Here is a 26337-nt window from a genome sequence, read left to right as displayed (position 1 = left end):
AATTTAAAGCTATGTCCCCTCATACTAGCCATCACCATCTGAGGAAAAAGGCTCTCACTGTCCACCCTATCTTACCTTCTGATCATCTTATATGCCTTCACTAAATCACCTCTCAACCTTTTTGTCTATAACAAAAACAGCCTCAAGTCCCTCAGCCTTTCCTCTTAATTCCTTCCCTCCACACTAGGCAACATCTGAGTAAATCTCATCTGAACTCTTTCCAATGCTTCCACATTCTTCCTATAATGCGGTGACCAGAACTGTCTGCAATACTCCATGTGCGGTCACACCAGAGTTGTGTACATCTGCAGCATAATCTCATGGTTACTAAACTCAATCTCTCTCCCAATAAAAGCTAACAGTACATATGCCTTCTTAACAACCCTATCAAACTGGGTGGTAACAGACAAGGATTTATGTACCTGGACACCGAGATCCCCTTGCTCATCTACACTACAAAGAATCTTAGCCTAGTCACTCCTTCCACCTCACACTTTTCTGCATTAAACTCCATTTGCCACCTCCCAGCCCAGCTCTGCAGCTTATCTATGTCCCTCTATAACCTACAACATCCTTCATCACTATTCACATCTCTACACACCTTAGTGTCATCTGCAAATTTGCTAACCCATCCTTCTACGCTCTCATCCAGGTCATTTATGTAGTTGACAAACAACAGTGAACCCAAAACAGATCCTTGTGATACCCCACTAGTAACTGAACTCTAGTTTGAATATTTCTCATCAACCACCACCCTCTGTCTTCTTTCAGCTGGCCAATTATTGATCCAAATCGCTAAATCCCCCTCAATCCTATGCCTCTGTATTTTGTGCAATACCTACTGTGGGGAATCTTATTGAACGCCTTACTGAAATCTATATACACCACATCGACTACTTTACCCTCATCCACCTGTTTGGTAACCATCTCAAAGAACTCAATGAGGTTTGTGAGGCACGACCAACCCTTCACAAAACCATGTTGACAAACCCCAATCAAATTATTCCTCTCTAGATGATTATAAGTCCTATTTCTTATAACCTTTTCCAACACTTTCCCCACACCTGAAGTAAGGCTCACTGGACTATAATTACTAGGGTTGTCTCTACTCCCCTTCTTGAACAGGGGAACCACATTTGCTATCCTTCAGTCTTCTGGCACTATTCCTGTGGACAATGACAACATAAAGATCAAAGCCAAAAGTTCTGAAATCTGATCCCAGAGAATCCTCAAATAAATCCCAGCCAGCCCAAAGGACTTATCTATTTTCATACTTTCCGGAATTATTAACACCTCCTCCATATGAACCTCAATCCCATCTAATCCAGTAGACTGTATCTCAGTATTCTTGTTAAAAACATTGTCTTTTTCCTGTGCGAATACTGGCAAAAAATATTCATTTAGTGCCTCTCCTATCTCTACAGGCTCCTCGCACAACTTCCCATTACTGTCCTTGACAGGCCCTAATCTTACTCTCGTCATTCTTTTATTCCTGACGTGCCTATAGAAAGATTTAGCGTTTTCCTTGACCTTACATGCCAATGACTTCTCATGTCCCCTACTGGCTCTTCTTAGCTTTAGACCTAAAAGAACCAGGTGTGCATATGACAAGTCATTGGCAGACAGGATCAAGGAAAACCATAAGGATTTCTATAGGTATATCAGAAATAAAAGAACGACGAGAGTAAAATTAGGGCCAATCAAGTATAGTAGTGGGAAGTTGTGTGTGAGTCACAGGAGATAGGGGAAACACTAAATGAATACTTTTCAGCAGTATTCATATTAGAAAAAGACAATATGGTCACTACTGAGTTACAAGGTAAAAACAATGACTGCAGATGCTGAAAACTAAATACTGGATTAGTGGTGCTGGAAGAGCACAGCAGTTCAGGCAGCATCCAAGCTCGTTGGATGCTGTCTGAACTGCTGTGCTCTTCCAGCACCACTAATCCACTACTGAGTTACAGGCTAGTAGACTAGATGGAATTGAGGTGCAGAAGGAGGAGTTGTTAGCAATTCTGGAAAGTGTAAAAATACATAAATCCCCTGGGTTGGATAGGATTTATCCTCGGACTCTGTGGGAAGCCAGGGAGGGTATTGCCGAGCCTTTGGCTTTGATTTTTATGTCGTCTTTGTTTACAGGAATAGTGCCAGATAGCAAATGTTGTCCCCTTGTTCAAGAAGGGGAGTAGAGACAACCTTACTTTGGTTGTGGGTAAATTGTTTTGAAAGTGTTATAAGACATGGGATTTATAATCATCTAGAAAGGAATAAGTTGATTAGGGATAGTCAACATGGTTTTGTGATGGGTAGTCGTGCCTCACAAACCTTATTGAGTTCTTTGAGAAGGTGACCAAACAGATGGATGAGGGTAAAGTAGTTGATATGGTGTATATGGATTTCAGTAAGGCTCTCCACAATAGGGCATTGCAGTTCAGGAGGCTGGCAGCAAGGGGTAGGTTTTGTGGCCGTAGATGAAGTAAGTGCTATTGTAACTTCTCAAGTAATTGGTCTGAGTTCCAGTCCAAAGAGATGTGAACTAGGCACTTGTAGTGCTCTCGTTGGGAAAATCAACAAATGGACCAGCACGCAGACAGGGAATGGATACATTTACTGGTCCCAGCATTTTACCCTGACGTTCGGCTGCTTTTAGAACAGATGGTTGTACCCTTTCCTGTGGTATTAGTGAGGAACAGAGCTGGGGGTGTATGTGAGAGATTGTAGTGAGGTTGGAACCAATCCATATACTTTTCCATATTGTAACCTATGGACTCCCAAGGTTGGCGGTATAAACGGTCCCATCAGGGCCTCATATAAAAGAGTTGTGAAACTCCCAGTCAAATCTACCTCCCCCCAGGTAGACATATCGGAGGAGCTATTTTGTTCCAACCACCATTCAGCTGTTTCAGATTCATTAAATGGAATGGTCTCAGGGTGATCCTGCCTTAGTGTGTACAGGGATCTGGGCGCAGATGGAGTGTTAACCTTCTGGGTGTAAATGTAAGTCATGTAAAGAAAAGTATTGACATGCAACTTCCTTGTGACAGAGTTCATAATCCCATCTTCCCTGTTCCCCTCATGCCCAGTCAGTGTGAAGGAGGCAATGAGGAGCACAGAGGCTGAAATAGCGGTCACTCTCCACATATTGCGGTTGATTACTCAGCGTTTTCTGCTTGTATCCCTCTGGGGATGGCATTCTCTTGCAGCGGATTCCATGTGTCTACAAGGTTTTCCCTCAAGCTTGACAGCTGTCTGGGTTATCAGGAGGACCAGGTATGGGCCTTTCCACCAAGGAGAAAGAGAATTCTTTTCCAATGATTTTATCATGACATCATCTCCATCATTGGGGTCATCATTGAGTCATTATTAAGTGTGGGAATGGCCTCTTTTACCCAATCATGGTTACAGGTCTCACAGAGTGCTTTGACATAACCCAGAAGAGCAATGCGTCAAGAGTAATGCGCATCCACAGGAAATTTAGGAGATCTTGCCCCCATGGGCATTGGTCTTCCTATCAGGACCTCAAATGGGCTAAGTCCTGTGGTTCTGATGACCTGGTTTCTTATGGTATGCAGAGCTGAGGGTAGGGCTTCTGGGCAAGGTAGGCCCATGTCCTGTGTGATCTTTGCAGAATGCCTGAGGACTGGGGCTGATAGGGAATATGATATTTCCACCCAATGTCTAGTGCTTTACTAACATATTCTGTGACTGCTGTGGTAAAGTGAGTGCCTCTGTCACTGTTAATGCTCCTTGGAATTCCAAACCTAGGAATCACGTATGACATGAAGCATTTGACCACTGTTCTAGCACTGTATTTCCCTGTGGGGAATGTTTCAGCGGTGGTATGGGCAGCGCACTTTATCACAGCTATGGCGGAGGGAAGCACAATAACCTGTGAAAGATTGTTGATGGGCCTTCTAGAAGAGGTAAGGGCCTTCTAGAAGAGGTAATCAATCCTCTGTGTTCCCACAAGGTTCCAAAATCATGTACCACTCCAAAGGCAGATCTAGAGAGTCAGTATAAATATTAAGGGGCCTATTGCCAGCACGAATACAGGCTCTGGTTAGGGCAAACAGTCTGGTTCCTGCGCAGAAGTTCCTTCTGGCAGCGTAACAGATTCATGGGTTTCAAAGTTGTGCATATCACGCAGTCAGCTAGGGCCAAAAAGAGGAGCTGTCTCTGAAAAAGATCATGTCTGGGTTGTCTAATGGAGTCTCAGAAAGGTCAGGGCGCAGAGTGACAACTTGTTGGACTACATGCACACAATTATAGTGGTCTACTGGGGAATCTTATATAATGGAGAAGGGTGGCAGGGTTTAAAACAAGGACATGCTGAAGCGTAAGATTAGTGCAAGAAAGTAAGATGACTTCGTAGCCAGTTCCCCTTGATGCTGTAAAATGCCGAGTCACTGTGGAATTAAGCAGCAGGGAAACCGAATGAGGAACTAAAACTGTACAAGGATAATTGAGTACAAATAGGGGTGGACTTTTCTACCAGTACAGGGGCAGCTGCCACAATGTGTAAACAGGCCAGCATTCCCCTTACAGCAGGTGTGAACTGTACAAAGTAGAAGGCTACAGGGTACCGGAGATCCCCACGCATTTGTGATAGAATGCCGGATGCCAATCCCTCCTTTTCATTAACATAAAACTGAAATCGCTGTGTGTAATCGGGGATGCTCAGAGCAGGCGCTGAGGTTAAGCACCACTTAAGTTCCTTAAAGGTTTGTGGTATTTTAGGGGTCCAGTTCACCTGGGTCGGCTGGGTTGGCGAGGATGTTGGGCAGGAAGGCACATCGACAGCTCAATAGTCTGATATCCAATGTCTGCAGTAATTCACCAAGCTCAAAAAGGACAAAAGCTCAGTTTGTGTTGTGGGAGCAGAGAGATTAATGATGGCTGCGATGTGATCCTGAGACAGTGCTCTGAGACTGCGTGAAAGATTGTAGCCCAATCATTGTACTGTCTTTAAGCAAAGCTGCATCTTTTCAACAGAGTCCTTATGTCCATCCTGACTCAGTTAGTGGAGCAATGTAACAGTGTCATACAGGAGAAAGTGAGGACTGCAGGTGCTGGAGATCAGAGTCCAGAGTGTGGTGCTGGAAAAGCACAGCAGGTCAGGCAGCATCCGAGGAGCAGGAGAATCGACATTTCAAGTATAAGCCCTTCTTCAGGAATGAGGCTGGTGTGCCAAATGGCCTGAGATAAAAGGTAGGGGTGGGGTGGGGGTGGGGTGGGGTGGAATTTGGGGGAGGGGCACTGAGAATACGATAGGTGGAAGGAGGTGAGGGTAATAGGCTGGAGAGGGGGTGGGGGCGGAGAGGTCGGGAAGAAGATTGCAGGTCAAGAAGGCGGTGCTGAATCCAGGGGTTGGGACTGAGATAAGGTGGGGGGAGGGGAAATGAGGAAGCTGGAGAAATCTACATTCATCCCATGTGGTTGGAGGGTTCCTAGGCAGAAGATGAGGCGCTCTTCCTCCAGGCATCATGTGGCCAGGGTCTGGCGATGGAGGAGTCCTTGATGGAGTGGGAGGGGGAGTTGAAGTGTTGAGCCACGGGGTGGTTGGGTTGGTTGGTCCAGGTGTCCCAGAGGTGTTCTCTGAAACGTTCCGCAAGTAGGCAGTCTGTCTCCCCAATATAGAGGAGGCCACATCGGGTGCAGCGGATGCAGTAAATGATGTGTGTGGAGGTGCAGGTGAATTTGTGATGGATATTGAAGGATCCCTTGGGGCTTTGGAGGGAAGTGAGGGGGGAGGTGTGGGCGCAAGTTTTGCATTTCTTGCGGTTGCAGGGGAAGGTGCCAGGAGTGGAGGTTGGGTTGGTGGGGGGTGTGGGCCTGACGAGGGAGTTGCAGAGGGAGTGGTTTCTCCGGAATGATGATAGGGGAGGGGAGGGAAATATATCCCTGGTGGTGGGGTCTGTTTGGAGATAGCGGAAATGAAGAAGGATGATACAATGTATCTGGAGGTTGGTGGGGTGGAATGTGAGGACCAGTGGGGTGCTGTCCTGGTGGCAATTGGAGGGGCGGGGCTCAAGGGCAGAGGTGCGGGAAGTGGAGGAGATGCGGTGGAGAGCATCGCCAACCACGTCTGAGGGGAAATTGCGGTCTTTGAAGAAGGAGGCCATCTGGGTTGTTCAGTAGTGAAATAGGTCCTCCTGGGAGCAGATGCGGCGGACACGAAGGAATTGGGAATATGGGATGACATTTTTACTGGGGGCAGGGTGGGAGGAGGTGTAATCTAGGTAGCTGTGGGAGTCGGTTGGTTTGTAGTAAATGTCTGTGTTGAGTCGGTCGCCCGATATAGAAATGGAGAGCTCTAGGAAGGGGAGGGAGGAGTCTGAGACAGTCCAGGTAAATTTGAGGTCGGGGTGGAAGGTGTTAGTAAAGTGGGTGAACTGTTCAACCTCCTCGTGGGAGCACGAGGCAGCGCCGATACAGTCATCGATGTAGTGGAGGAAAAGGTGGGGGGTGGTGCCAGTGTAGCTGCGGAAGATGGACTGTTCCACATATCCTACGAAGAGGCAGGCATAGCTGGGGCCCATGCGGGTGCCCAAGGCTACTCCTTTGGTTTGGTTTGAACAGTGTCATACATGCAGGCATCAGGTGAACCGGAGGCCATTAGCATACTGAACCAAGGTGCTCCTACATGGCAGGTGGTGGGCATTCAGGGTCTGGTGTACTGCGGAGGCAAATACAGTCGGGCTCTCCGTGTACCCCTGGGGAAGATGTATCCATCTATATTTGTGGTCACCATAAGTAAAAGCGAAAAGAAACTGACTGTCCAGTGACAATTTAATGGAGAAAAAGGCCGGGCACAGGTCAGTGCCAGAAAAACAAGGGACAGTAGCTGAGATGATAATAAAGATGGCACTGGTGTCTGCCACCATGTGGGAGCAGGGGAGAATAATGGTAGTTAATAATGGTAATAGTTAATACCCTCAAGTCCTGCACAAATCTCCACCGCCCTGGTTTTTTCTGGCTTAGGGATAGGGAGAGATGGGAGTGTTGCATGGGCTAGTGGTCGGCAGCAGGCTGCTTTGCTGTAGGAGGGAGTCAATAACTGGTTTTATACCTTTGTTGGCAACTGGTGACAAATTATACTGTCTAATAAAGAGGACGATGGCCCCACGTTTCACAGGGACCGTATGAGGTGCAGCCGATATAACTCGGCCTTTAGCATTGGAGTACCGTGCCCATAATGAAGGTGGCACATTATTGAACAATAAGGGGCTGTCACAGGAGGGCGAGGGTGGCTGGCTCTGTAAGGTAAAGGTCGTATCTTCGGATGAGGGAAAACAAAGTATACAAAACTTCTGTCCTAAGTGGGCAATCTGCGTGGAGATGGGATCTGCACGGTCCTGGGTTTAAATTCCTTCAGCAGAAAATGTAAGTACATAACTGGCTAAACCAATACATTTGTATCCTTCATTAGAAACAGTCAGGTAGGACAGGGCAATTTGACACTGATTCAAAGCCCCTCTGATTGAAATGCTGAGAAACATTAATACTTGAGATTGAAACACTTTCCTCAAAACAAACTGGTGATGTTGTTCTGATACCAAATCTTCATCACACCTTTCACTACCTGAAGCTGAATGATGGAAATGTGAGGAAATGAGGTGGGGTTATTTCAGAAAAGAGGGGGAAGCAATAGTTCAAGGTTTTCCTGAAATAACAATGTATTATAAATTTTAAAATGTGTTTGTCTGCACAAACTGAAGGCTGTGTCTGGGGTTTGGGCTGCTTCCTCTATTCAATGGAGCGTTGTTAACTGTTGTGGTTCTGTTCGCCGAGCTGGGAATTTGTCTTGCAAACGTTTCGTCCCCTGTCTAGGCGACATCCTCAGTGCTTGGGAGCCTCCTGTGAAGCGCTTCTGTGCTGTTTCCTCCGGCATTTATAGTGGCCTGTCTCTGCCGCTTCCGGTTGTCAGTTCGAGCTGGTCTGCTGTAATGGCCGGTATATTGGGTCCAGGTCGATGTGTTTGTTGATAGAGTCTGCGGCACTCATCCACAAACTCTATCAACAAACACATCGACCTGGACCCAATATACCGGCCACTACAGTGGACAGCTCGAACTGACAACCGGAAGCAGCAGAGACAGGCCACTATAAATGCCGGAGGAAACAGCACAGAAGCGCTTCACAGGAGGCTCCCAAGCACTGAGGATGTCACCTAGACAGGGGATGAAACGTTTGCAAGACAAATTCCCAGCTCGGCAAACAGAACCACAACAATGAGCACCCGAGCTACAAATCTTCTCCCAAACTTTGAGCGTTGTTAACTGCACTGCTTATCTGTTTATGACTCACGTGAAAAGTATGGGTTGAGAGATGTGAGGGCGACAAACTGTGCTGCTTTTATGCTATCCACAGAGGTCTGTAAGCTAAAATAAAAAGGTTAGTGAAACTTCTGTGTGGTCCAGGAACTTTTTGGGTGAACTTTAGGATACTGAAAGATCTAAGGTAGTGGGGCAGAAGGTGGGGACCCAGAAGACGAAAGGTTTTCAAGGCAGCTGACGGTGATTTTTATTTATAGGGGGCTGATGGCCTTTCTCAATTTCTTTAAATATATCTGCTGTAAATTAGGATGGAGTGTGCTCACTATGGTTGTCATTGGCAACTGGCTGGAGATTACTCTGTCAGTTTAAATCCTGTTCCTGTCTGCCTCCATGTCAGAACCAGCAGTCTACTTCTCTATGTCCTAGTTTACCACAGTTCTTCCATTTCTTATTGGGGCAATTCTTGGCAAAGTGCCCATCCTTCTTGCCCATGAAACACACTCACTCCTTTAGCCATTTCGGACAGGCTCCCTGTCCGCATGTGCTCCTTGGAACAACTGCTGCTGGTTCCTTTGTAATCCTTTGGTTATTTTCTACCTTCGTAGCCCAATGAAGTATTTCCTTAATTATTTCTGACCTGAACCAGAGGGTCTCCTACCTTACTTTTGCATTGAACTTATTTACTGTGGTGCTTCTGCGTCTTTCTCAAGGGGGCAAATGGGGGCAGCTGGTCCTTCTTAGCGGGACATGGCTTACTTGTCCCTGGGGCTGGTCCACTTTCTTACATTTAGAGGTTGTTAAACCCATCGTTGCTTCCTCACTTTTGAAGCAGAGATCTACAACCTGTGGAGAAATTAACATAAAAACACACAAAGACAAACAACACAAACACTGGCACCATTGTCAATCCCTCAAGGTCACCTACAAATGATTTCCGTCTTACAGCAGCAATGTTTCCACTCCTGCCTTGTCTTAGTGTCTTTCCCGAACTTGGGATCAGCCTGTTGACTCAGGTTAGAATCACACAGGCAGCGCTTTTTAGTTTAGGTTCATTCAGGAAATTGTAAATAAGGGCTCCTACTGACTAACACCAGATTGTTGAAGAAAATACCTGGACTCAGACCTTGAATATTGACAAGCTTTATTGCATGATAAAGGGGCAGGTATCAGATCTTGTGGTGGGAGAGCATTTTGGTGATAGTGACCACAACTGCCTCACATTCTACATAACTATGGAGAAGGACAGGATTAGGCAAAATGGGAGGATGTTTAATTGGGGAAGAGGAAACTATGATGCAATTAGACATGAGTTAGGAAGCATGGATTGGGAGCAATTGTTCCATGGTAAAGGCACTATAGACATGTGGAGACTGTTTAAGGAACAGTTGTTGCAAGTGATGAATAAATATGTCCCTCTGAGACAGGCAAGCAGTGGTAAGATAAAGGAATCTTGGATGACGAGAGGGGTGGAGCTTCTTGGCAAAAGGAAAAAGGTAGCTTACATAAGGTGGAGGAAGCTAGGGTCAAGCTCAGCTCTAGAGGATTACAGGCAGGTGAGGAAGGAGCTCAACAATGGTCTGAGGAGAGCCAGGAGGGGGCACGAGAAAGGCTTGGCAGAATGGATTAGGGAGAACACAAAGGCATTTTACACTTATGTGAGGAATAAGAGAATGGTCAAAGAAAGAGTAGGCCCAATCAGGGATAGCATAGGGAATTTGTGTGTGGAGTCTGGGGAGATAGGGGAAGCCCTAAATGAGTTTTTTGCTTCTGTCTTTACAAAAGAAACAAACTTTGTAGTGAATGAAACCTTTGAAGAGCAGGTGTGCATGCTGAAATGGATAGAGATTGAGGAAGCTGATGTGCTGAAAATTTTGTCAAACATTAAGATTGTCAAGTTGCCAGGCCCGGACCAGATTTGTCCTCGGCTGCTTTGGGAAACGAGAAATGCAATTGCTTCACCACTTGCGAAGATCTTTGCATCCTCGCTCTCCACTGGAGTCATACCTGAGGACTGGAGAGAAGCAAATGTAATTCCTCTCTTCAGGAAAGGAAATAGGGAAATCCCTGGCAATTACAGACCAGTAAGTCTCACGTCTGTCATCTGCAAGGTGTTAGAAAGGATTCTGAGGGATAGGATTTATGACCATCTGGAAGAGCATGGCTTGAGTAAATGCAGTCAACACAGCTTTGTGAGGGGCAGGTCATGCCTCACAAACCTTATCGAGTTCTTTGAGGATGTGACTAGAAAAGTTGATGAGGATCGAGCTGTGGATGTGGTGTATAGGGACTTCAGCAAGGCATTTGATAAGGTTCCCCATGACAGGCTCATTCAGAAGGTAATGAAGAATGGGATACAGGGGAACTTAGCTGTCTGGATACAGAATTGGCTGGCCAACAGAAGACAGCGAGTGGTAGTAGAAGGAAAATATTCTGCCTGGAAGTCTGTGGTGAGTGGTGTTCCACAGGGCTCTGTCCTTGGGCCTCTACTGTTTGTAATTTTTATCAATGACTTGGATGAGGGGATTGAAGGATGGGTCAGCAAGTTTGCAGATGACACAAAGGTTGGAGGTGTCATTGACAGTATAGAGGGCTGTTGTAGGCTGCAGCGGGACATTGACAGGATGCAGAGATAGGCTGAGAGGTGGCAGATAGAGTTCAACCTGGATAAATGCGAGGTGATGCATTTTGGAAGGTCGAATTTGAAAGCTGAGTACAGGATTAAGGATAGGATTCTTGGCAGTGTGGAGGAACAGAAGGATCTTGGTGTGCAGGTACGTAGATCCCTTAAAATGGCCACCCAAGTGGACAGGGTTGTTAAGAAAGCATATGGTGTTTTGGCTTTCATTAACAGGGGTATTGAGTTTAAGAGTCGTGAGATCTTGTTGCAGCTCTACAAAACTTTGGTTAGACTGCACTTGGAATACTGCATCCAGTTCTGGTCGCCCTATTATAAGAAAGATGTGGATGCTTTGGAGCGGGTTCAGAGGAGGTTTACCAGGATGCTGCCTGGACTGGAGGGCTTATCTTATGAAGAGAGGTTGACTGAGCTCAGACTTTTTTCATTGGAGAAAAGGAGGAGGAGAGGGGATCTAATTGAGGTATACAAGATAGTGAGAGGCATAGATAGAGTCAATAGCCAGAAAGTATTTCCCAGGGCAGAAATGACTAACACGAGGGGTCATAGTTTTAAGCTGGTTGGAGGAAAGTATAGAGGGAATGTCAGAGGTGGGTTCTTTACACAGAGAGTTGTGAGAGCATGGAATGTGTTGCCAGCAGCAGTTGTGGAGGCAGGGTCATTGGGGACATTTAAGAGACTCCTGGACATGCATATGGTCCCAGAAATTTGAGGGTGCATACATGAGGATCAGTGGTCGGCACAACATCGTGGGCTGAAGGGCCTGTTCTGTGCTGTACTGTTCTATGTTCTATGTTCTATGATATCATGGGCAGCACACCTTTCCTTAAGAACAGACCAGTGTAACTTCGCGGATTTATATAGAGTCTAGGCTGCTCAATCAGATACAGAACACAAAATAGTCACTAGATGGCCTGCGTGAACATAAAACATACTCCAGGCAAAGTTGAGGTCTTGCTAAAACTATATATTAATGAGTTATTGTTCTCAGGACTTGAATGAACGCACACTACATTTGCATGCTGATTAGCAGGTGTCTATAGATGAGTTATGTGGGAAACAGCAGAATTTCTCATAGCTAAGGCCACTTAGGGCAAGGGAACAAACCAAGGTGTGAGCAGCACCATGATTGACTAAAAAATGGCTGCAAACAGACAGACCGGCAAAAACAATGTCCACATTTACACAGCCAGGACTTTGGCTAATGGAGAGTATAAATACACCCAGACAGAGAATGGAAGATTGGCGGTCAGATTTGAAATCAGGAAGTTCCATCAATACCTTTGTGGGCAAAAATTCATAATAGTCATGATCATCCCCTACTTGGTCTGCTTGAAGAGGAGAAGGCAGTATTGCCCATAGCTTCGGGGCACATTCAGCGGTGGGCTCCGATACTAAATGCTTATAATTACAAATAAGAACACTGTCTGGGAGGCCAAATATCAAATGTGGATGCATCGAGCCCCCTTCCATTTGTTGATGTATCATTGGTAGTATTCACAGTCATGACATTAAATTTTCTGGACACACTGCCAGTCACAGCTGCCAATACCAGATTTGGACACAGTAAGATCTGGTCCTTTCAAACTGAAACAATCAGTATTGATGGTGGACAATAAGGGCCATCACAGCTAGAGTTAAACTCTGTTTGAAGCCAGAGAGCCCAGCTCATGCTAGAACAGGACTGATGAAGGGTCCTGCCTGAAAGGTTGACTCTCCTACTCCTCAGATGCTGCCTGACTGGCTGTGTTTTTCCAGCATCACATTTTGTCGACTCTGACTCTTCAGCGTCTGCAGTCCTCACTACAAGGATGTTGCCAGGGTTGGAGGATTTCCTACAGGCAGAGGCTGAACAGGCTGGAACTGTTTTCCCTGGAGCGTCGGAGGTTGAGGGGTGACCTTATAGAGGTTTATAAAATTATGTGGGGCATGGATAGGGTAAATAGGCAAAGTCTTTTCCCTGGTGTCGGGGAGTCCAGAACTAGAGAGCATAGGTTTAGGGTGAGAGGGGAAAGATATAAAAGAGACCTAAGGGGAAACATTTTCACACAGAGGGTGGTATGTGTATGGAATGAGCTGCCAGAGGATGTGGTGGAGGCTGGTACAATTGCAACATTTAAGAGGCATTTGGATGGGTATATGAATAGGAAGGGTTTGGAGGGATATGGGCTGGATGCTGGCAGGTGGGACTGGATTGGGTTGGGATATCTGGTCGGCATGGACGGGTTGGACCAAAGGGTCTGTTTCCATGCTGTACATCTCTATGATTCTATTACCTCACGGGGTAAATCTTTTCTGTGTTGCTGGTTTAAGTGAGAGGGGCTGGGTGGGCGGGGGGGAGAGGTGGGAGCAGGGGGAGGTGAGTGGGATTTATCCATATCGTAACACTGTCATGGTTCCTATTTGATTATAAGACCACCTCACAGGGATAGCACCAGCAGAGTTGCTAATGAGTAGAAGACTCTGTAGCAGGTTAAGTCTGATGTTCCTGGACCTGGGGTTGGTTTGTGAAACAGCATCAGGAATGCCAAAGCTGGACACAAGATTCAGCCAAGCAAGAGGCACAGCTTGATATAATTTGACGCAAGAATCATGGAAATGGCTGTGCCTGAGTAAAAGGTATGGTCGACGTGAGGTCAGGACCAGTAATGTATCAAGTTTGGGTAGATGCTGAACAAGCATGTGGACCATTTGAAAGCTGCAAATTCACAAACTTGTTCTTCAGAAATACTTCAGAGACCCGTTGATTCATCGTCTCCATCAAACATTGTTGAGTCCACTGAATCAGAGATGGACATGACAGAAGCTGTCACATTCGTGCTCCTGCCTCTGGAAAGGGGGAAAGTCTCCAGAGAAGCTCCCAGGGCAAGAGTCAAGCTCCCCTGTATGACTCACGCCATGTGTCAGGTTCCGAGTTGGAGGAGCCTGACCTGTGTTAAAATACCCCAGGAAGCTCTGAAAGGAATCAGATCGCCCAATGTGACTCAGGAGGGAGGTATGTAGTGATTGTAACAAGGTCAGCAGGCTGAGATCCCTGATTGTGGCTGTTAATCTAGTCTAATCAGGGAGCCCTGTCTCCTCACCCTAAAAGGGTGAATGTCAAAGATATTGGGATGCTTGACTCAGTGAGAAGCAGTGCTATTGTCAAAAGCTATGTGTTTGTAGATAAAGGGTGATGGAATATTGATCTCTGAAGGGTTATTTCACATCTATTACCTCCTATACCTGTACCTTCCTAACCAGTCTCCCATGGGGACTTTACCAATAGCCTTTTGAAATCTAATATGTTCATCAGTTCTCCTTTCTGAAGTTTTTTCAAAAAAAGTCTTCAAAAAACTCCCAAAAGTTCATCACAAACTGATACTGACAGTGCCCAATGAGATCATTATCAGGTGTCTATTTATCCCATCCTTCTAGCATTCCCTCCTCCTGATGAAAGGCTAACAGACCTGTAGCTAGTTGTGTTCTCTCTCACTCCCTTCTTAGATAATGGGGTGACATTCATTGGTCAGGCCACATTTGGAGTATTGTGTGCAGTTTTGGGCCCATATCTCTGGAAGGATATGCTGGCCCTGGAGCATGTTCAGAGGAAGTTCACAAGAATGGTCCCAAGAATGAAAAGCTTAATATCTAAGGAATGTGTGAGGACTTTGAGTTTAAACTTGATGGAGTTTAGAAGGATGAAGGAGCATTTTATTTAACATACACAATACTGAATGGCCTGGACTGAGTAGATGTTGGGAAGATGTTTCCATTGGTCGGAGAGATGAGGACCTGAGGGCACAGCCTTAAAGGGAAGACCTTTTAGAACGGGGATAAGGAGAAACTTCTTCAGCCAGAGAGTGGGGAATCGATGGAATTCATTGCCACAGAAGGCTGTGGAGGGTAGATCATTGAATATCTTTAAGATAGGGATAGATAGGCTCTTGATTGTCAAGGGATCAAGGCTTACAGGAAGAAAGCGGGAGAATGGGGTTGAGAAACCTATCAGCCATGATTGAATGGTGGAGCAAGCTTGATGGGCTGAATGGCCTACGCTCTGCTTCGATGTGTTATGGTCTTTTTAAAACCCCCCACACTACCGCCTAACTGCGGTAGTGCTTATTTTTTCCCCAGCACCCATGTTGTGTGTGTGCAGGTGTGAGACACAGTGAGAGACACAAGGTGTATGAATCTTTATTCAATTTCCACCACCAGGAAGATAGGAAACACCCGAGTGGCCAGTGACACTTCCCCTTCACATCAAAGGGCAATGCTGTGTGATCAAAACAGTGAAGGGGAGGGTAGGGATTAAAGTAAAATAGAGTTGGAGAGGGAAATAATACACTCCACTCCCTGTGACACCCACCTCTCCCTGAACAACTCCAGGGTGTTGGTGGACACCACGTGCTCCTTCTCCAAGGACACCCGGGCTCTAACGTAACCCCGGAAGAGGGGCAGGCAGTCGGCCCTAACGACCCCCTCCACGGCCCACTGCCTTGACCTGTTAATGGCCAGTTTGGCCAGGCCCAGGAGCAGCCCCACGAGGAGGTCCTCGGACCTGCCCTCCTCCTCCGTACCGGGTGCCCGAAGATCAGGAGTGTGGGACTGAAGTGCAGCCAAAAGCAGAGGAGGAGGTTTTTAAGAAAATCAAAAAGGGAGTGCAAACACCCACACCCAATATATACATGGTCCACGGACTCCACATCACCACAGAACAAGCAGTTAGGCTGGGAGTCCGTGAACCACAGCAATCTGCGGTTGCAGGGGACCGCTGCTGTGTTATGGTCTTATTTGTTACCTTCCAATCTACAGGACTCATTTCAGAATCTTGAGGATTCTGGAAGATAATCACCAATATATTGAATATCTTTATAGTCACCACCTTCAATTCTCAGGACATTTACCAACTTTCTGCATCATTAATGTCTCCAGTACAATCTTTTTCATAATGCTGTTTTCTTTCAATTCCTCATTCTCTACAACCATTTCTCCAATATTGGAAAGCTTCTTATGGGATGGGTGAAGACAGAGGGTGTAATGTCATTGGACTAATAACTAGAGTGCCAGTTAAAGGTGTGTGGATATGGGTTTGAATTGCACCATGGAGTGAAATTTGAATTCAATTAAGGTCTGGAACCACTGATGCTCAGCAGCGGCAGGGGTACTGTCGAGAAGATGCACTGCAGGAATTTAATAAGGCTTCTTAGACAGAAAGTCACAAAGTCACAACTATTTCCATTTGCAAGTAGAATGGCAACAAATACATGGGAATATCACCACCTGTGAGTTCCCTCCAAGCCACTGAACTTACTGAGTGTTCTGCTATTCCTTCACTGTTTCCCGGCCAAAGTCCAGGAATTCCTCCTGGAATGGCATTGTGAGTCTAAATACAGAACAACAACTGCAGTGTTTCAAGAAGGCAGCTCACTACAACCTTCTTGGATTTGATTTATGATTGCCACATGTACCATTATACAGTGAAACTATTGTTTTGAGTGCTAGCCAGGCAAACCACACCTTATGGAAGTACATCAGAGTAATGAACAGAATGAAGAATCCCGCATTACAGCTACAGAGAAGATGCAGGGAAAGATCAACTCGAATATATGAGAGGACTATTCAAAAGTCTGATAACATGGGGAAGAAGCTTTTCTTAAATCCGTTATGTGGCAATATCACTGCTGGACTGAGATGGACAAGGTCAGAACTCAGATGACACCAGGTTATAGTCCAACAGGTTGAAATGAAATCACAAGCTTTCAGAGCACTGCTCCTTCATCAGCTGAAGTCAGACTTTACCTAAGAAAGGGGCAACACTCTGAAAACTTGTGATTTCAAATAACATGGTGTCATGTGACCTCTGACCTTGATAATATTTGGATCAAACTTTTATATCCTCTGCCCGATGGAAGAGAGTGGAAGGCAGTACAATCGGGGTGGGAGGGGGCTTTGATGATGTTGATTGCTTTCCTGAAGCAGCAAGAAATATAGACTGAGTCACTGGATGGAAGGCTGGTTTGTGTGATGGGCTGGGCTGTGTTCACAACTCTCTGCAGTTTCTTACAGTATTGGGAAGAACAGTGATGCACCCGGATAGGATGTTTCCTATGGTGCATTTATAAAAATTAATGACGAGTCCTTGAGAGCACGCTGAAATGTCCTTAGTCTCCTGAAGAAACAGAGACATTGTTGTGCTTTTTTCACCGGTGTGTTGATGTGGGCGAACCAGGACAGATTGTTGGTGACCATTGCTCCTGGCCATCTCCACCTCCGCCCTATAGATGCAGACAGGGGCCTGCCCTCCACCCCACCTCCTGAAGTCAATGACCAGCTCCTGCGTTTTGCTAATATTGATGGAGAGATTGTTGTCGTTACACCATGGCTCTAAACTGTCTATCTCCCAAGGGGAACTTGGATGGGCAATAAAAGCTGGCCTGTCAGTGACACCAACATCTCATGAGTGAATAAAAAAAGTCTTTGAACCCTTTAACTTGATTTACTCTGTACCAGTTTGCCCATGGCTCAGGAAGCAATCCTTGAAATGGAGGTCCTGTTTCTAAATTTAGATCCCAAAGTCTTTTTGCAAAACCCACTTTTGAGTCTCATTAATGTTGTTGACACCAACATGAACAATGACAAGGGGATCCCTTCCTGCCCACAAGAAACTCCTCTCTGGTCCTGAGGAAATTATCTGAACCTTGGCCCAGCACAGGCAACAGAGCCTTTGGACCTCATGCTCACTGGTGTACTTCTCCCTTTACTTTATTGTACCCTATCACTACTGTGTTCCTGTTTCCCATTCCATTTGAATGGCACTCTGTACCGTAATGCTGTGCTCTGTTCACTCTGTTCATTTTGGCCTTGTTGATTCACATAAAGTCACTGGGAGGGACTGTTATCCATATGAGAAATAATTATGAAGAGTTAACACCATAAAGTACAGGAGCAGATTAGGCCATTCAGCCCATTGACTCTGCTCCGCCATTCAATCATGGCTTCTCAAACCATTCTTCAGCACTAATCAAGAACCTATCTATCTCTGTCTTAAGTACACTTAATGACTTGGTGTTCACAGCCCTCTGCAGCAAAGAGTTCAGCAGATTCCCCATCCTCTGACTGAAGAAATTGCTCCTCATCTTAGTTCCAAAGGGTTATCCCTTCACCCTGAGGCTGTTGCCTTGGTCCTACTCATGAAGACATCTTTGCCATCTCCCTTGTATCCAGGCCACTCAGTATTCTGTACATTTCAATCAAATGCCGCCGCATCCTTCAAAACTCTGAGTACAGATGGAGTTCGTTGGGATATCGTAAATTACATTATGCAACACCTAACTGAAATAGTAAATGCATTATTACATTAATTGTATCATTTACAATGAAGTAAAATAACAATTCAACAAATTAAGCAAAGTGTATTTCTGATTGGTTTTGTAATTGTTAGTGAATTACTACTTCATTGGGAAATTACAGTCATTCAGAATGAATCTTATTTTGTGCACTGAATTGCGACACAGACTTGAGCACAATGGGTGCAGCTCACAATTTTTCATAGCTAGTCGGTGTGTCAATCTGTAGAGAGAAGAAAAAAAAATTCAGTCAATGGTCATTTGTTTTGACAGTAAAACACTATCAGCAAATTTGTTTCTCCTTTGCTTTTCACTGTCATAGAGATGAAAAAACCTGCAGATGCTGGACTCCAAGGTAGACAGGCAGTAGGCTGGAAGAACACAGCAAGCCACTCGCCATTTTGGGTATAACCCTTTTTCAGGACGAGAGGGTGGGGGCAGATAAAGGGGTGGTGGGGGCAGGGTGGTGTATTGGGGATAGGTGAAGACAGGTAGAGGGTACGAACTATGGGGAATGAGTTTGATAGGAGGCAGGGAGGATTGGAAGGGAGGGGGAGGGGCTAGGAAAGGAGTGGGGTAATGGGGAGGGAGGTTATTTGAAATTACAGAACTCAATATTAAGTCCTCTGGGCTGGAGGCTGTCCAGGTGGAAGGTAAGGTGTTGTTCCTCCAACTTGCCATTTGGATCGTCATGGTAATGAAGGAGGCCAAGGATGGTCATGTCGGAAAGGGAGTGGAAAGGGGAATGCAAATGGGCAGCCCCTGTAGCCTGGCTGAGATACTCGGTGAACCATTCACTAAGTTTACATTTGGTCTCCCCGATGTAGAGAATAACATATCAAGAGCACCTAATGAGTCACCTGGAAGGGCTGTTTGGGGCCCTGGATTGAGGTGAGGGGGATGGTGTATATTGTGGAAAATTCACCCAAAATTCTGAAAAATTACCAGGAGATCAGAAAATCCTTCACAAAATTAAACGTTTATTTGCAAAGGAAAGCTGTGGCAATTAGCAAATGGCTTCCCAATTGCCCACCCCCTCAGCATTTTATTCCTTTCTAGTTCCCATGCTTATCTGATAGCATTAACATAACCAATCATACTGGCTTACTTTGTCTTTTTGAAACTAATCATCTTCTGTCACACTTTACACTTAACCTATCACGTTATACCACCATCGTCATTAGCATTTGCTCATCTACCAGTGATTTAACTAGCCAATCACAGTGCACTACCATTATCTGTTACTGGAGCTCTGTAATATGATCCTGTACATCTATTACACCGCCAAGTTTAACTAATAACTGCCAAATTAACTTCCATATATTCCACATGAACTGGCAGGCTTTAGTTGCAGGGGAAGGTATCGAGGGTGGGGGGTTTGGTGGGGAGAGTGGCGCAAACCAAGGACTGTCAAAGGGAACGGTTCTTGCGGAGGGCAGAGAGGGGTGGGGAGGGGAAGATGTTGCCGAGAGTGATCAATTGGATGCGAAGACTGGTGGGGTGGTGGGTGAGGTCAAGGGGGAACTCTGTTTTATTGTGTTTGAAGGAGGGGTGGGTTTAGAGCAATGGAACGGAGAATGGAGACGGTGCAGTGGAGGACTGTCTGGATGACAGAGTGGCGGGGGGGGGACATTGTTTGAAATAGGAGGACATCTGGGATGCCATTGCCATGAACCACTCCTCAAATTGGAGGAATAACACCTCATCTTCGCCTGGGCAGCCTAGAGCCCGGAGGATTCAACATTGAGTTCTTCAATTTCAAATAACCTCCCTCCCCATCTCCAACTTCCTTCCCAGTCCCTTCCCATCCCTTCCACTCCTTCTAGCCACCAATTGGATTCATTCCTCTCATTGACCAATCAGGTCATAGTTTCCACTTGTTTTCACCTTATCCTCACTTCACCACCATGTGCCCACCCCCCCCCCCCCCCAACCACCTTTATCTGCAGCTCCAGCCAACACCCAGCTCCAGTCCTGAAGAAGGGTTATACCCGAAACACCAAATTCTCCATCTCCTGATGCTGGCTAGCTTGCTTGCTTTGCTTTTCAAGCCTCTTACTTGTCAACCTTTCACTGTCATTGAGTCAGAGACAAAAGTGTGGCACTGGAAAAGTGCAGCAGGTCAGGCAGCATTTGAGGAGCAGGAGCTGTACAGCACAGAAACAGACCATTCGGTCCAACTTGTCCATGCTGACCAGATATCCTAAAATTAATCTAGTCCTATTTGCCAGCACTAGGCCCATATTGCTCGAAACCCTTCCTATTCATAAACCCATCCAGATGCCTTTTAAATGTTGTAATTGTACCAGCCTCCACCACTTCCTCTGGCAGCTCATTCTACACATGTACCACCCTCTGTGTCAGTTTGTGACACTCTCTTGGGTCACTTTTCAATCCTTCCCCTCTCACCCTAAACATAGTCCCTCCAGTTCTGGACTTCTCCACCCCAGGGAAAGGACCTTGACTGATGAAACAAATGAACTATAACAAAAGTAAAAAAAAACACTAATTATCCTCCTGCTCTCTTGTGTCTCTCCAAGACAATCTGGAAAAGAATAAATGTGACATATTTGTTCAAGAAGGGAGGGAAACAAACAGCAGTCAGGTACAGGCCAAACTAGCTGAACATTTATGAAAAGGAAAATGCTGGAATCTATTAATGAGGAGACCACACTGAGATACTCTTCCACAAACGTCACAGACACCATCATGCCTCCCTCACACAGAGGCACACCATTACACACTCTCTCACACAGAGGGTCACACCATTACACATTCCCTCACGCACAGACACACCATTACACACTCTCTCACACAGAGGGTCACACCATTACACATTCCCTCACACAGAGGCACACCATTACACACTCTCTCACACAGAGGGTCACACCATTACACATTCCCTCACGCACAGACACACCATTACACACTCTCTCACACAGAGGGTCACACCATTACACATTCCCTCACACAGAGGCACACCATTACACACTTTCTCACACAGAGGGTCACACCATTACACATTCCCTCACACAGAGGCACACCATTACACACTCTCTCACACAGAGGGTCACACCATTACACATTCCCTCACGCACAGACACACCATTACACACTCTCTCACACAGAGGGTCACACCATTACACATTCCCTCACACAGAGGCACACCATTACACACTCCCTCACACAGAGGGTCACACCATTCCACACTCCCTCACACACAGACACACCATTACACACTCCCTCACACGGAGGGTCACACCATTACACACTCCCTCACATGGAGGGTCACACCATTACACATTCCCTCACACACACACCATTACACACTCTCTCACACGGAGGGTCACACCATTACACACTCCCTCATGCACAGACACACCATTACACACTCCCTCACACAGAGGGTCACACCATTACACACTCCCTCACGCACAGACACACCATTACACAATCCCTCACATGGAGGGTCACACCATTACACACTCCCTCACGCAGAGACACACCATTACACACTCCCTCACACAGAGGGTCACACCATTACACACTCCCTCATGCACAGGCACACCATTACACACACCCTCATGTACAGACACACATTACACACACCCTCACACAGAGACACACCCTCACACAGAGACACACCATTACATACTCCATCACAGAGACACACCGTTATACACTCCCTCAGACACAGACACACCATTACACACTCCCTCACAGGTGGACACAGCGTTATACACTGCCTCACAGAGAGTCACATCAAAACACCATTAGACACCCCCTCACACAGAGACACACCATTACACACTCCCTCACAGAAAGACACACTGTTACACACTCTCTCACACAGGAACACACCGTTACACACTCCGTCACAGAGAGACATGCCATTACACACTCCCTCATATACAGACACACCATTACCCACTCCCTCACATAGAAACACACCATGACACATACCGTCACAGAGAGACACACCATTACATACTTGCACACAGAGAGACATACCGTTACATACTCCCCCACACAGTGACACATCATTACATATTCCCTTACAGAGATGCACACCATTACTCACTCCCTCACACAAGATCACACCATTTTACACTCCCTCACACAGACACACACATTATAACCTCTCTCACAGACAGAGACACACTATTATACACTCCCTCACAGAGAGAGATAACCCCGGGAATTACAGGCCAGTTAGTCTTACTTCTGTGGCAGGCAAAGTAATGGAAAGGGTACTGAGGGATAGGATTTACGAGTATCTGGAAAGACACTGCTTGATTAGGGACAGCCAGCACGGATTTGTGAAGGGTAGGTCTTGCCTTACAAGTCTTATTGAATTCTTCGAGGAGGTGACCAAGCATGTGGATGAGGGTAGAGCAGTGGATGTAGTGTACATGGATTTTAGTAAGGCATTTGATAAGGTTCCCCATGGTAGGGTTATGCGGAAAGTCAGGAGGCATGGGATAGAGGGAAATTTGGCCAATTGGATAGAAAACTGGCTAACCGGTAGAAGTCAGAGAGTGGTGGTAGATGGTAAATATTCAGCATGGAGTCCAGTTACAAGTGGAGTTCTGCAGGGATCAGTTCTGGGTCCTCTGCTGTTTGTAATTTTATTAATGACTTAGAGGAGGGAGTCGAAGGGTGGGTCAGTAAATTTGCAGATGATACAAAGATAGGTGGAGTTGTGGACAGTGAGGAGGGCTGTTGTCGGCTGCAGAGGGACTTAGATAGGATGCAGAGCTGGGCTGAGGAGTGGCAGATGGAGTTCAACCCTGCCAAGTGTGAGGTTGTCCATTTTGGAAGAACAAATCAGAATGCGGAATACAGGGTTAATGGTAGGGTTCTTGGTCAGGTGGAGGAACAGAGGGATCTTGGGGTCTATGTACATAGATCTTTGAAGGTTGCCACTCAGGTGGATAGAGTTTGTAAGAAGGCCTATGGAGTATTATCGTTCATTAGCAGAGGGATTGAATTCAAGAGTCGTGAGGTGATGTTGCAGCTGTACAGGACTTTGGTTAGGCCACATTTGGAGTACTGTGTGCAGTTCTGGTCGCCTCACTTTAGGAAAGATGTGGAAGCTTTGGAGAGGGTGCAGAGAAGATTTACCAGGATGTTGCCTGGAATGGAGAGTAGGTCGTACGAGGATAGGTTGAGAGTTCTCGGCCTTTTCTCGTTGGAACGGCGAAGGATGAGGGGTGACTTGATCGAGGTTTATAAGATGATCAGAGGAATAGATAGAGCAGACAGTCAGAAACTTTTTCCCCGGGTACAACAGAGTGTTACAAGGGGACATAAATTTAAGGTGAAGGGTGGAAGGTATAGGGGAGATGTCAGGGGTGGGTTCTTTACCCAGAGAGTGGTGGGGGCATGGAATGCGCTGCCCGAGGGAGTGGTAGAGTCAGATTCATTGGCGACCTTTAAGCGGCATTTGGATAGGTACATGGATGGGTGCTTAATCTAGGATAGAAGTTCGGCACAACATCGTGGGCCGAAGGGCCTGTTCTGTGCTGTATTGTTCTATGTTCTATGTTCTATGTTAATCCTCACACAGAAACACACAATTACACAGTCACTCAGAGAGGCACACCACTGCACATTCCCTCACACAGAGACACACCATTACATACTCACTCACAGAAACACCCCATTACACACAGATGCTCACCACTACACACTCTGGGATTGAGGGTGATTTAACGGTTTGGGTCAGACATTGGCTGGCTGAAAGAAAGCAGAGAGTGGTGGTTGATGGGAAATATTCATCATGGAGTTCAGTTACTAGTGGTGTACTGCAAGGATCTGTTTTGGGGCCGCTGCTGTTTGTAGAAGAATGGGTTAGTAAATTTGTGGATGACACTGAGGTCAGTGGAGTTGTGGATAGTGCCAAAGGATGTTGCAGGATACAGAGGGACATAGCTAAGTTGCAGAGCTGGGCTGAGAGTTTAATGCGGAAAAGTGTGAGGTGATTCACTTTGGAAGAAACAACAGGAATAAACAGTACTGGGCTAATGGTAAGATTCTTGGTAGTGTGGATGAGCAGAGAGATCTCAGTGTCCACATACCATAATCCCTGAAAGTTGCCGCCCAGGTTGATCAGGCTGTTAAGAAGGCATGCGGTATGTTGGCTTTTATTGGTCGAAGGATTGAGTTTTGGAGCCACGAGGTCGTGCTGCAACTGTACAAAACTCTGGTGCAGCTGCACTTGGAGTATTGTGTATAGTTCTGGTCACCGCATCATAGGAAGGATGTGGAAACTTTGGAAAGGGTTCAGAGGAGTTTTACTAGGATGTTGCCTGGTATGGCCAAAGGTCTTATGAGGAAAGGCTGAGGACCTTGAGGCTGTTTTTGTTAGAGAGAAGAAGGTTGAGAGGTGACTTAAGGGAGACATATAAGATAATCAGAGGGTTAGATAGGATGGACAGGGAGATCTGTTTTCCTCAGATGGTGATGGTCAGCATGAGGGGACAGAGCTTTGAATTGAGGGGTGATAGATATAGGACAGATGTCAGAGGTAGGTTCTTTACTCAGAGGATAGGAGGGGCATAGAACGCACTACTTTAAGGGCATTTAAATGGTCACTGGATAAACATATGGATGATAATGGAATAGTGTAGGATAGATGGGCTTCAGATTTGTTCCATAGGTTGGTGCAATATTGAGGGCCGAAGGGCTTGTACTGGGCTGTAATGTTGTTTGTTCTAAAATCCTAAAGCCTTTTATTCATATATAAGGAGCAAGAGGGTAACTATAGAGAGAGTTGGCCCACTCAAGGATAAAGGGGGAAAGTTATGCAGTCAGGAAAAATGGGCAAGACTCTTAACGAGTACTTTGCATCGATATTCACTAAGGAGAGAGATATGACGGATGTTGAGGTTAGGGATAGATGTTTAATTACTCGAGGTCAAGTCGACATAAGGAGGGAGGAAGTGTTGGGTATTCTAAAAGGCATTAAGCTGAACAGGTAAAAACAATGACTGCAGATGCTGTAAACCAGATTCTGGATTAGTGGTGCTGGAAGAGCACAGCAGTTCAGGCAGCATCCAAGGAGCAGCAAAATCGACATTTCGGGCAAAAGCACTTCATCAGGAATAAAGGCAGAGAGCACCACTAATCCAAAATTAAGCTGAACAGGTCTGGTTTTATGCAGGTCTGGGATTATGCAGCATCAAAGGAGCAGGAGAATCGATGTTTCGGGCATAAGCCCTTCTTCAGGAATGAGGAGGGTGTGCCAAGCAGGCTAAGATAAAAGGTAGGGAGGAGGGACTTGGGGGAGGGGTGTTGTGAATACAATAGGTGGAAGGAGGTTAAGGTGAGGGTGATAGGCTGGAGAGGGGGTGGGGCTGGAGAGGTCAGAGAGGTCGGGAAGAAGATTGCAGGTCAAGAAGGCGGTGCTGAGTCTGAGGGTTGGGACTGAGAAAAGGTGGGGGGAGGGGAAATGAGGAAACTGGACAAATCTGAGTTCATTCCTTGTGGTTGGAGGGTTCCTAGGCAGAAGATGAGTCACTCTTCCTCCAACCATCGTGTTGCCATGGTCTGGCGATGGAGGAGTCCAAGGACCTCCTTGGCGGAGTGGGAGGGGGAGTTAAAGTGTTCAGCCACGGGGCGGTTGGGTTGGTTGGTGGCTGAACACTTTAATCACCAGACCATGGCAACACGATGCCTGGGATGAATGCAGATTTCTCCAGCTTCCTCATTTCCCCTCCCCCCACCTTTTCTCAGTCCCAACCCTCGGACTCAGCCCCGCCTTCTTGACCTGCCAGATTCTTCCTGACCTCTCCGCCCCCACCCCCTCTCCAGCCTATCACCCTCACCTTAACCTCCTTCCACCTATCGCATTTCCAACGCCCCTCCCCCAAGTCCCTCCTCCCTACCTTTTATCTTAGCCTGCTTGGCACACCCTCCTCATTCTTGAAGAAGGGCTTAAACCCGAAACGTCGATTCTCCTTCTCCTTTGATGCTGCCTGACCTGCTGTGCTTTTCCCGCAACTCATTTTTAAGCTCTGATCTCCAGCATCTGCAGTCCTCACTTTCTCCTGGTTTGGATTATCACAGGCTACTGAGGGAAGTGAGAGGGGAA

The sequence above is a fragment of the Chiloscyllium punctatum genome, chromosome 1 (genome assembly GCF_047496795.1).
Source record: "Chiloscyllium punctatum isolate Juve2018m chromosome 1, sChiPun1.3, whole genome shotgun sequence".
NCBI classification, from domain to species: domain Eukaryota; kingdom Metazoa; phylum Chordata; class Chondrichthyes; order Orectolobiformes; family Hemiscylliidae; genus Chiloscyllium; species Chiloscyllium punctatum.
This window is presented reverse-complemented; position numbering follows the sequence as displayed.